Here is a 13618-nt window from a genome sequence, read left to right on the forward strand (position 1 = left end):
GTGTATATTCTGTAATGAAATTGAAGGTGAAACAAATAGAAAAGTATACTATGTTCATGGAATGGAAGAAATAATATTAAAAATGTCCATCATACCCAAAGCAATCTGTTTTTAATGAAATCCCTATCAAAATACCAATAGCATTTTTTTTTTCAGAATAGAATAATCCTAAAATTCACTTGAAACCACAAAAGATCTCAAATAGCCAAAGCAATTCTGGGAAAAAACAAAGCTGGAAGTATCACAACCCCAGATTTCATAATATACTATAAAATTATAGTAACCAAAACAGTATGTTACTGGCACAAGAACATATAGATTAATAGAACAGAATGGAGAGACCTGAAATAAACCCATGGTTTTATGGTCAATCTTTGACAAAGGAGGCAAGAATATATGGTGGGGAAAAGAGTCTTTTCAATAAATGGCATTGAGAAAACTGGACCACTTTCTTATAACATGCACAAAAATAAAGTAAAAATGGATTAAAGACCCAGCTATGAAATCTAAAACCATAAAAACCCTAAAGAAAACATAGGCAGTAATCTCTTAGAAACTGGCTTTAGCAATATACTTATGGATAAGTCCCCTTAGGCAAGAAAGAGAAAAGCAAAAATAAACTATTGGGACTACACCAAAATAAAAAGCTTTTGCAAAGGAATCCATCAACAAAACAGGGAGAATGGGAGAAGATATTTTCAAATGATGTATCTGATAGGGGCTAATATCCACAATAAAAGAATTTATACAATACAACAGAAAAAAAAATGACTTAAAAAATAGGTAGAGAACCTAATTAGACATTTTTTCCAAAGAAGATCTGCAGATGGCCAACAGACACATGAAAAGGTGCTCACCATCACTAATCACGAGGAAAATGCAAGTCAAAACTACAATGAGATCTTACTCTAGTCAGAGTGGTTACTATCAAAAAGACAAGAATTAACAAGTATTATAAAAGATTTGGAAGAAGGGGAACCCTTGTACACTGTTCATAGGAATATAAATTGTTACCCTGAGGAAAACAGTATGGAGATTCCTCAAAAAATTAAAAATAGAACTATTTTACTATGATTCCAAAATTCCACTACTGGGTAGTTACTCAAAGAAAATGAAGACACTAATTCAAAATGACATATGCACCCCCATGTTTATTGGAACATTATTTGCAATAGATATTTATAAGATAAGGAAGCAACCCAACTGTCTATTGATAAATTAATAAATAGGATATGGAATATCTGGAATATTACTCAGCCATAAAAGGAATGAAAGTTTATTTGCAACAACATGGAGGGACCTATGGTATAAGTGAAAAAAGTCAGAGAATGATAAATACCATATGATTTCACTCCTATGTAGAATCTCAGAACAAAAGTAATCAAAACAGAAATAGACTCTTAAATACATAAACTGATTTCCAGAGATGAGGAAGGTGGAGGATGGGCAAAATAAGTGACAGGAATTAGGAAGTGCAAACTTCCAGTTATAAAGTGAGTCATGGAGATAAGAAGTACAGTCAATAATATTGTAATAATGTATGGTGGCTATAATAAGAGATGGTGGCTACACTTATTATGGTGGGTATTGAGTAATGCATAGAATTGTTGAATCAATATACATCTGAAAATAACATAAGGTGTATGTCAACTCTACTTCAATAATATAGAAAAAATGTTTCTTTTGAAAGGAATATGAGATGAGTGACTACTCCTAAAGTGCAAAGCCTTTCATGCACTGCTTTTGTACTGTTAGTAAAAGACCAACATAGTAGAAAAAGCAGAATTTTTAAAAGTGGGGGGGAAAAGGGCAAAGAATTTGAATAGACATTTCTCCAGAGCAGATATACAAATGACCAGTAAGCACATGAAGAGGGCCAACATTATTCATTAGGAAAATGCAAATCAAAAGCACAATTGAATACTATTTTACACTCACTAAAATGGCTTAAAAACAAACAGAAAACAGCAAGTGTTGACAAGGAGATAGGACAAATAGGAACCTTTGAACTTGTTGGTGGAAATTAAAAATTGGGCAGCTGCTGTGGAAAGCAGTCTGGCAGGTCCTCACAAAGTTAAACATAGAGTTGCCATATAATCCAGCAATTCTACTCCAAGGCAAACACCCCCAAATGAAAACATGGTCTGCATAAAAACTTGTAAATGAAAGTTGCATTATTCATAATAGCCAAATGGTAGAAACTGAAATGGTAGATGAATTGGTGAACAGATTATATCTACACAGTAGAATGGATATAACATTGTGACACCTGCCACAACTTGGGTGAAAAATGAAAGAAACTATTTACACAAGGCCACATGTTATATGAGCCATTTATATGGCATGTCCAGAAAAGGTAACTCAGTAGAGGCAGGAAGTAGATTAGTGGTTACCAGATTTTGAGGAAAAGGGGAAATAGGAATGATTCCTAATAGTTGTGGGGCTTCTTATGGCAGTGATGAAAATGTTCAAAAGTTAGGTAACAATTGTTGCACAACTCTGTGAATACACCAAAAAGCACTGAAATATATCCTTTAAAAAGTTAAAGTTTATGGAAGATGAAATAAATATATTTCAATAAATTTGTTATAAATAAAGTAACTGGCAGGGGCACAGAATTACTCAGTCCCCACCCCTGCTCCTAAATAATAAGTGATGGATGTGAGTTTATATTTTAAGTGTGCATGTTTGTATGTGCATATGTTTTTTGAAAACCTGAAGCAAAAGTCCTGGAATATACAGTGTAATGTTGGAGGAGGAGCTCCAGAGCCTGACAGCTTAGGTTCATAATAGATGCTATGACTTCCCAACTACAGAATCTCAGACAACTTCGTTAACCTCTCCTAGTTCCAGGTTTCTTCCTAGCAAATAGGGAAAAACAGTACTTCTTTGTGTATGTGCATACGTGTGTATGTGTGTGTATGTATATTAAAACAATGTTTACAGTGGTTCAGTATGTTAACTGTTATTATTATTGTGATTATTATTACTCTCCCAACAGAACTGGATTTAACCTGAACATTATGGAAAGGTGACCAAGGCTTCTCTCCCTTCCTATTGACATTTGATAAATTTCTGTCTGCTGCTGATGTTTCTCTCACTGTTCCAATTTCTAGAATTAGTTGCCATCCCAACCCCACCCCTGAGTTTCCAGGGATTGCTTTGCTTTAGGGATGAAACTGCACAGAAGGAATAAGTATGGGGACCACTGGAGTCCCACTTGTGTCCCCCAATTTCTCCAACCTTCTGTCCCCAAAGCTGAGTCTTAGCAGCAGTATTCCTGGAATCTGCTTTATCCCCTATGTAATTTCCCAGCAGGCTTCTAAAAATATCTCTTTAGATTGAACCATCACCTGCTTTGGGGTAGTTCGAGACTTACCAAACAGTTCCATCTCACTCTGGGAGAAGCAAAGCCAAGGTGATGAAGAGGAAAACACAGTGGGGTAGAAGCAGGCTGGATCATCCTTAAAGCTCTGGAAGAAAATGAACATGGCTGGTAAAGGAAAGTGAGTACGTACATGTGTCCCAGGAATAATCACGTCACCCACCACCACCATGTTGTGCCTAGGCCCCTGAGTCAGAAACTTGTTCATTGAACACTTGCTCTGAGCCAGGCCCAGAATGAGTAAGTTCTAGAGAAACCTAAGTTAGCAACAGGGGCAAAGGGATAGATGTCTACATAAACAGAGTCTATTATCTGAGACATGGGGAAGGGTGGCAAAATAAGTGAAGGGGATTAAGGAATGCATGCATGTGTGAATACTAAACAGTATTTACAGTGGTTCAATTTATGTCAACTTATTTTGATGGTGAATATTCTCCCAACAGCACCAGACTTAACCTGAATACCATGAAGGGGGTGGATTACTAGAGGAAGCCACAGTAGTAGACCCCCACCGAGAATTGTATTCCTTTCTTGGCCTCCCATCTCTCTGATATTTTATATGAATAAATTAACTTATTAGATAGTTTGAACCCAGCTCAGTCTGTATCCAAAATTAGTCTCCCATCTTCTATTTATCTCTGTGGGGCTCCCCTGGAGGTATTCGAGGAGGGATAGAGGAACCCTAACAGAGATATTACTTTAAGGAGGAAGGAATGAGATTTACAAACTTTGAGGGCATAGCATCTTAATAAATTGTTGACAATAAGCAAAAACAGCCTGACAGGTTTCACAGGCAAGGCTCACCTTTAGATTGACAAACATTTTCTGAACACCCTCTCTAGGCCACATGCTGGAAATACTCTTTGTTGAATGGCCAGCCCCTGCAGGCCTTGTTCCCTGTCCTCAATGTACAGGTAGGGTAGTGAATCCTAGATCTACGGCCTTTGTTTGCCAGGCCAGCTGAGGGATGATCCTTGCCCCACCTGCTAGAAAATCTCTCTGCATTCATCATGAACATCTACAGAAAAACTCCAGATAGGAGGGGATTAGGGCATGTATGTTAGATATGGCAAAGCCACAAGAGGCTTTAAGTATTTGAAGATCCTTCAGAGAGCGAAATGTGATAAAGTGTCAGACTCAATTTTTAAAAAGAAAGAAAATGTAAGTGTGGCTTTAGAGAGCTTTTCTTCATTGAGAAAGTTTATGAGCAAGGATTTGACATGCAGGCATTGAAGCTGCTCTTCCCTGTACCTGTTTTATTCCCTCTGCTCTCTGTCGGCAGAACTGTTAGTGCAAAACTAGGAACTGACATTAGCCCTACCTTAACCTCAGTTAAAAAGAAATAATAGCTGAAAATGTCCCTAATGTAGAGAAGGAAATAGATCTACAGATCCAATAAGTCCAGAAAAGTTCAAACAAGATGAACCCAACAAGGTCCACATCAAGACATATAATAATTAAAATTTAAGATAAAGAATCTTGGGCATCCAGGATGGCTCAGCGGTTTAACACTGCCTTCGGCCCAGGGCATGATCCTGGAGACCCAGGATCGAGTCCCATATCGGGCTCCCTGCATGGAGCCTGCTTCTCCCGTCTGCCTCTCTCTCTCTCTCTGTCTCATGAATAAATAAATAAAATCTTAAGAAAAAAATAAAAATAAATATTTTTAAAAAGATAAAGAATCTTAACATTAATAATGAGTTGCCTGCAAAGGAAACCCCATAATGCTATCAGTTGATTTTTCAGCACTAACTCTGCAGGCCAGATGGGAGTGGCATGATATATCCAAAAGGAAAAAACCTACACCCAAGAATACTCTATGTAGTAAGGTTAACATTCAGAATAGAAATGGTTTCCCAGAAAAATGTTAAAGGAGTTTACTACTACTAAACTGACCTTACAAGAAATGCTAAAATGACTTTTTCAAGTAGAAAAGGAAGGTCATAACTAGAAGAAAAATATGAAAGGGGGATACCTGGGTGGCTCAGTGGTTGAATGTCTACCTTTAGCATGATCCCACGGTCCGGGGATTGAGTCCCACATTGAGCTCCCTTCAAGCAGTCTGCTTCTCCCTTTGCCTATGTCTCTGCCTCTCTGTGTCTCTCATGAATAAATAAATAAAATCTTTAAAAAACAAAAAGTGTAAAATATTACATCATATTATATATACATAGAGTGATACAGGAAAAACAGTGTTTGAACTTAAGTGACCATCCACTTAATACAGATTTAGGATGTTATATATGAAACTCATGGTAACCGCAAACCAAAAACCTGTAAGAGAGACACAAAAAATAAAAAATCTAAGTGTAACACTAAAGAAAGGTTATCAATCACAAAGGAAGAGAGCAAGAGACAAAGAACAGAGGCAGACTATTAAAAAACAACCCAGAGAACAATTAGTAAAATGGTAATAAGTACATACCTATCAATAATTACTTTAATGGACTGAATGCTCTAGTCAAAAAGACAGAGGGTGATTAAGTGGATTAAAAAAAAAGAGCCATCTATGTGCTGCCTACAAGAGACTCACTGCAGACCTAAAGACATGCAGAATGAAAGTGAAAGGATTGGAAAAACATGGCATGCAAATGGAAGTGGAAAATAAAAAAGCCAGGGTAGCAATACTTCTATCAGACAAAATGACTTTAAAACAAAGACTATAACAAAAGACCAAGAATGGCAACACATAATGATAAAGGGATCAATTCAATAAGAGGATATAACAATTGTAAATTCTATGCACCTAACATAGGAGCACCTAAGTACACAACACAAATATTAACCAACAGAAAATCTCCTACTGTTATTGTATTACCGACAATTTCTCCCTTAAACACCCCACATACATCAACAAATAGATCATCCAGACAGAAAAATCAATAAACAGTGGCTTTGTGTGACACATTAGGCCAGATATATACAGATATATATCTAGATATAAATAAATAAAACATTCCATCCAAAAATAACAGAATATAAATTCTTTTCAAGTCCAAATGAAATATTCTTCACGTATGGTCACAAAACAAGTCAATAAATTTAAAAAGATGAAAACCATATAAGCATCTTTTCTGACAACACTGGCATGAATCTAGAAGTTAATTACAAGAAATAAACTGGGAAAAAAGCAGTGTTAACATGCTAAAACAACAAATGGGTCAACAAAGAAAGCAAAGAGAACATTTTTTTAAATGCCTAGAGCAAATGAATATTAAAATACAATGATCCAAAATCTTTGAGATGCAGCAAAAACAGTTCCATGAGGGAAGTTTATAGCAATACAGATCTCCATCCAGAAACAAGAAAAATCCCAAACAATCTCAATTTGTCCCTAAAGGAACTAGAAAAAGAACAATTAAAGCTCAAAGTTAGAAGAAAAGAAATAATAAAGATCAGAGTGTAAATAAATGAAAGAGACTTTATCCAGTCTCTATTCTATAGAGTTGATACCTATGTAGTCTATACAGACATATGTATAGTCATATATATACATACATACGCATGTATATATATATACAGACATGCATGTGTATGTATGTATATATATGTGTGTATTTTTAAAAGATTTTGAGAGTGAGTACATGAGCAGGGGGAGGAGCAGAGAGACAAGCAGACTCCCACTGAGCGCAGAGCCCAATGCAAGGCTTGATCCCCCCACCATCAGATCATGACCTGAGCTGAAGTCAGACACTTAACCAACTGAGCCCCCCAAGTGACCCCCAAGAGTTGGTTCTTTGAAAAGATTAACAAAATTGGGATGCCTGGGTGGCTCAGTGGTTGAGCGTCTGCCTTCAGCTCTGAGTGTGATCCCGGAGTCCTGGGATTGAATCCCAAATTGGGCTCCCTGTGGGAAACCTGCTTCTCCCTCTGCCTATTTCTCTGATTCTCTCTGTGTGTCTCTCATGAATAAATAAATGAAATCTTAAAAAAAAAAAATCAACAAAATTGATGAACTTTAGCCAGACTCATCAAGATAAAGAGAGGACTTGAATTAAAAATGAAGAGAACTGACACCACAAAAATACAAAGGATTATGAAAAACTACTACAAAGAAGTATGTGCCAACAAATTTGGCAACCTAGAAGAAATGAATAAATTCCTAGAAACATACAACATTCTAAAACTAAACCAGGAAGAAAGAAAATCTGAAAAGACCAATTATTACTAAGAAAACTGATTCAGTAATCAAAATCTCCCAACAAACAAAAGCCCAAGACTGGATGGATTCACAAATACATTCTAAAAAATGTCTCAAAAAGAGTTAGTGCCTATTCTGTTCAAATTATTTAAAAAAATAGGAATGAAAGCTTCCAGATCAGCATTACCCTGATACCAAACCAGACAAAGACACTTAAAAACAACAGGAAAAAGAAAAACAAACAAACCTCACTATGGGTCAATATCTCTGATGAACATAGATGCAAAAATCCTCAAGAAAGTATTACCAAACTGAAATCAAGAATATATTAAAAGTGGGGGTTATTTCAGGCATGTACATGTGGCTCAAGATTCACAAATCAGTGCGACAAATTAACAAGAGGAAGAATATTCACCATATAATCATCTCAATAGATGCAGAAAAAGAATTTGACAAAATACAATAACGATTCATGATAAAAGTGGGTTTGGAGGGAATACGCTTCAATAAAATAAAGGCCATATATGAAAAACCCATAGCTAGCATCATACTCAATGGTGAAAAACTGTCACTATGTACAGATGACCTGATTACCATATAGAAAACACACTCCATGCTTCTTTTCTGGCCACAATGCTATGAAACTAGAAGTCAACCACAAGAAAAAATCTAGAAAAAGCACAAATATATGGAAGTTAAACAGCATGCTATTAAACAAGGAATGGGTTAATAAAGAAACAAATGAAAATGAAAACACAATGATCCAAAATCTCTGCAATGCAGCAAAAGTGTCTCTAAGAAGGAAGTTTATAGCAACAAAGGCTTACCTCAAGAAGCAAGAAAAATCTCAACTTTATACCTAAAGAAGCTAGGACAAACAAAATTCAAACTCAGCAAGAGGAAGGAAATAATAAAGATGAGAGCAGAAATAAGTGAGATAGAAACGGAAAAAACAATAGAGCTGATCAATGAAATCAGAAGCTGGTTCTTTGAAAAGATCAATTGATAAACCTCCAGCAAGACACATTAAAAAAAGAGAGAGTGGACCCAAATAAACAAAATGACTAATGAAAGAAGAGAGGTAACAACCAATACCACAGAAATACAATTATAATATTATGATAAACCTATATACCAAAAAACTAGACAACTTAGAAGAAATGGATAAATTCTAGAAACATATAACCTGCCAAAACTAAAGTAGGAAATAAGAAAATTTGAACAGACCAAATAACCAGCAATGAAATTGGTCAGTAATCAAAAAACTTTTAACAAACAAAAGCCCAAGATCAGATGGCTTCACAGGTAAATCCTACCAAACATAAAGACATAATACCCATTCTTCTAAAACTATCCCAAAAAATACAAGAGGAAGGAAAACCCAAATTCATTCTATGAGCTCAGCATCACCCTGATACCTAAACCAGATAAAGGCCATATAATCATTTCAGTAGATGCCAGAAAAAGCATTTTACAAAGTACAGCATCCATTCATAAAAACCCTTTGCAAAATAGGTCTAAAGGGAACATAATAAAGGTTTCATATGAAAAAACCCATAGCCAACATTATACTTAATAGGGAAAAACTCAGAGCTTTTCCCCTAACATCAGGAACAAGACAAGGATATCCACTCTCACCACTTTTATTCTAGTACTGGAAGTCCCAGCCACAGCAGTTATACAATATAAAGAAATAAAAGGCATCCAAATTGGTAAGAAGGAAGTAAAACTCTCATTATTTGCAGATGACATCATACCCTAAATAGAAAATCCTTAAGATTCCACCAAAAAATAACAAAACAAAACAGCCTACTAGAACTGAGAAATGAATTCAGTTTAAGGTTACAGGACACAAAATAAATATGCAGAAGTCTATCACTTTTCTATACACTAATAATGAAGCAGCAGAAAGTGAAATTAAAACAATTCCACTTACAACTGCACCAAAACAATTAAATATCTAGGAATAAACTTAAAGAGGTGAAAAATCTGTACTCTGAAAACTATAGAACACTTATTAAAGAAATTGAAAATGACACAAATAGACATTCCATGCTCATGCATTAGAAGAATAATGTTAAAATGTCTATACAACCCAAAGCAATCTACACATTTAATGTAATCCCCATCAAAATACCAGCAGCATTTTTCACAGAACTAGAACAAACAATCCTGAAATTTGTATGAAACCACAAAAGACCTCTAATAGCCAATGCAATCTTAACAAAAACTGAAGTACCACAATTCCAGATTTTAAGTTATATTACAAACTGGTAGCAATTAAAATAGTATAGTACTGGCATAAATGTATACATAGATCAACAGAATAAAATAGAAACCCTAAAAATGAACCTGCAATTACATAATTAGTCTTTGACAAAGTGGGAAAGAATATACAATGGGGAAAAGAGAGTTTCTTTAATAAATGGTTTTGGGAAAATTGGACAGCCACATGCAAAAGAATGAAACTAGACCACTTTCTTTCACCATACAGAAAAATAAACTGAAAATGGATTAAAGGCCTAAATGTGAGACCTAAAACCATAAAAATCCCTAAAAAGAGCACAAGCAGTAATGTCTCTGACATTGGCTATAGAAACATTTTTCTAAATATGTCTCCTGAGGCAAGGGAAATAAAAGAAAAATAAATTTGGGACTACCTGAAAATAAAAAGCTTCTGCATAGTGAAGGAAATAATCAACAAAATGAAAGGGCAATCTACTGAATAGAAGAATATATTTGCAAATGATATACCTGATAAAGGGTTAGTTCCAAAATTTATAAAGATCTTATACAACTCAACACCAAACAAACAAAAACACACAAAGACTCCAGTTTAAAAAGAGGCAGAAGACATGAACAGACATTTCTCCAAAGAAGACATCCAGATGGCCAACAGACGCATGAAAAGATGTTCAACATCACTCATCATCAGGGATACAAATCAAAACCACAATGAACTATCACCTCACACCTGTCAGAAAGGCTAAAATCAAAAACACAAGAAACAAGTGTCGGCAAGGATGTGAAGAAAGGGGAACCTTCTTACACTGTTGGTGAGAATGCAAACTGGCGCAGCCACTCTGGAAAACAGTATGGAAATTCCTCAAAAAGTTAAAAATAGAGCTACTCTATGACCCAGCAACTGCACTTCTAGGTATTTATCCAAAGGATACAAACATAGTGATTCAAAGGGGCACCTGTACCCCAATGTTTATAGCATTATCAATAGTAACCTAATTATGGAAAGAGCCCAGATATCCATCAATAGATGAATGGATAAAGAAGATGTGAGTTACACACACATACACACACATGCACACACACAGTGGAATATTACTCGCCCATCAAAAATAAATGAGATCTTACCATTTGCAATGACAAGGATGAAACTAGAGGGTATTATGCTAAGTGAAATAAGACAGTCAGAAAAAGACAATTATTATGATTTCACTCATATGTGGAATTTAAAAATCAAAACAGATAACATAGGAGAAAGGGGGGAAATAACTCAAAATCAGAGATGGTGACAAACCATAGGAGACTCTTAATTCTAGGAAACAAACTGAGGGTTGCTGGAGGGGAGGCAGATAGGGAAACGGAGTAACTGGGTGATAGGCATTAAGGAAGGCACTTTATGTAATGAGCACTGTGGTATTATATGCAACTGATGAATCATTAAACTCTGCCTCTGACACTAATAATACACTATATGTTGATTAATTGATTTTAAAGAAAAATATTTTATGCCAAAATATGCATCAAAAATATAATGGGGCAAATGGATAGATGAACAGATATGTGACAAATTAAGCATGCTATAATGTTAATAGTAGAATCCATATCATGGGTATGTGGGTGGTATGTCAAATTCTTGTAAATTTGCTGGAGGTTTGGAAATTTTTATTAAAAAATTGGTGGAAAAAAAAGTAAATAAAATAAAAAAGGGGCCAAAGAACTGAAAAGACATTTTTTCCAAAAAGATGTATAGATGGCCAACATGTACATGAAAAGATGCTCAACATTACTCAATTTTCTTTTGATATACTCATTTTTTTCTTATTGGTTTATAAGTACACTTTATATATGCAGGATAATTCTTTCTGACATATATATTTCTGTATACCACTTGCCACTAAGCAGGGTGATACAAAGAAATGTTATTTTCAATATTTACATTATCAATCTTTTTCTGCCCAGGACTAGGTCTTAAATATGTTTATGTTTAGTACTTGTTACACATTTTATAATTTCATTATTTTTGCTTAAACATTTGATATAGCTAAAATTTATTGAAGTGTGTGATGGAAGTTAGGAATTTTTAAAATATTTTTGGTAAAATAAAGACAAATTATATTTAATACTTATGTCTCTTTTTAAAAACTTTCACTTCAAAATTTGCCTCGGTTGATGTTTTAGAAATATTTAGTCACTGTCAATATAAGATATGTAAGAAAAAATAGAATATATGGCTGTTTCAGGAAATTTACAAATTGTCAGGGAGATAATAAAGATGTAAATAGTGTGTTATGGTAATTATGGTAATTGTGCAATTTTAATGAAGGCCAGATGAAGGGCAACTTTTGGGAAAAGTGAGAATTAAATTGAGCTTCAGAGGATGAGTAGCATTCGGTAAAGTGGAAAGGAGGAGAGAGGGCGTGAAGGACAGAAGGAATGACAAGGGAAACAGTGGGACATAGCAGCAGCTAGGAGACAAAGGTGAGTTAGGGCATTGAGTTGAACAGGAACAGAAGATGAAATTAACTAGGGGATCTGTTGTAGTTGATGGTGAGCAGCTAATCTGGTTTCTTTTCCCATTTACATTCAGTTTGCAACCAAATTTGACAATTTTTAGATTTTATTTACTTTATAGAGTGAGATACAGACTGTGAGCAGGGGGAGGGGCAGAGGGAGAAGGAGAGGGAGAATCTCAAGCAGACTCTGAGTGTGGAGCCAGACGTGGGGCTCTATCCCACGGCCCCAAGACCATGACCCCAGCAGAAATCAGGAGCCCAGTGTTTAACTGACTGAACCAGGAACCTCAGAATTTGACAACTTTTAAAAAATTGAGTCAACCATTGTTCTAAACTAGGGAAATCAAAGGAGAGAATACCGTTTTCAACTAGGGTGCCAACAATTTGTATAATTCATTCCTGTTTTCATTTGCACATTCATTCATCAATTCCATCCATTTTTCAGCTGGAAACATTTTTTTATTTTCATTGAACAAACATGGTTGTAATCTCTGATGTGCCAGGCACTTTGCAAAGCACTGGGGATATAAAGATGAACAAACCTGATCCCTGCTCTGGAGGAGACTCACAGTAGTGGGGAGACAAGAATGCAATGCAGCCGATAGGCTGCAGGCTGTCATAGAGGAGTGTTACCCAGGCTGTAATGCTATGTGGGGTTCTCAGAAAAGCTCCATAGTCATTGGCATTGAGCTGATCTCTGAAAGTGAGTAGTAGTTTGAGAAGGTGTAGGGTACGAGGTGGTCTTTTGGAATTGGAGCTGGTTCATGGTATGTGTTGGGGGAGGTCATCAGGGAAGTCCCTACTCCACCATTTGTTCCCCATCAGTGGGTAGCTTTGTTCAGCAGGCATTTAGTCTACTTACATCTCTCCTTCTGTACCAGTATATGCTTGACACCACTGGTCAGTCACTAGAAAATCTATCAGTTGGATATCACCTGGGCATCTATGCATAAAAAGGAACAGAATCATGGTAGGTGACATTTTTTTGAATGCTTATAATGTGCCAGACACTGTTTTCATCATTTGTGCTTATTTCATCCACACAGCAACACTCACAACATCTTACTGTGCAGCTGAGGAAACAGAGACCCAGAGCTGTTTAGGAAATTGCCCCAAACTCCTGAGTACATACTAGTGAAGACAGGATTCAGACTTAGGCAGCCAGACTCCAGAGCTTGCGCTATTGATACCAAATCCATTCTGCCTTGAGTTCATTGTGATTAAGGAGAGACACCACAGCTCTGACCTAGAGTTATTTACCATTGATGGTTCTTCTCCTAGAAGGCTCGGACTAACCCAGAAGAGAACACTGAAAAGCGAAAAGGATCACAGAATAGG

At 35.9% G+C, this 13618-nt stretch overlaps 1 long non-coding RNA gene across 18 annotated transcripts in view; it reads right to left on the reverse strand.

Moving 5' to 3' along the window:
• The window catches only part of LOC119864794, a 293914-nt gene that overhangs the window by 21396 nt on the left and 258900 nt on the right, over positions 1-13618 (reverse strand). For all 18 annotated transcript variants that reach the window (XR_005368706.1, XR_005368713.1, XR_005368714.1 and 15 more), the window contains one exon: positions 3380-3473. This is a non-coding gene — a long non-coding RNA (uncharacterized LOC119864794). The remainder of the gene's footprint in view (positions 1-3379; positions 3474-13618) is intronic.

Source organism: Canis lupus, chromosome 13, assembly GCF_011100685.1.
Source record: "Canis lupus familiaris isolate Mischka breed German Shepherd chromosome 13, alternate assembly UU_Cfam_GSD_1.0, whole genome shotgun sequence".
In the NCBI taxonomy this organism is placed as follows: domain Eukaryota; kingdom Metazoa; phylum Chordata; class Mammalia; order Carnivora; family Canidae; genus Canis; species Canis lupus.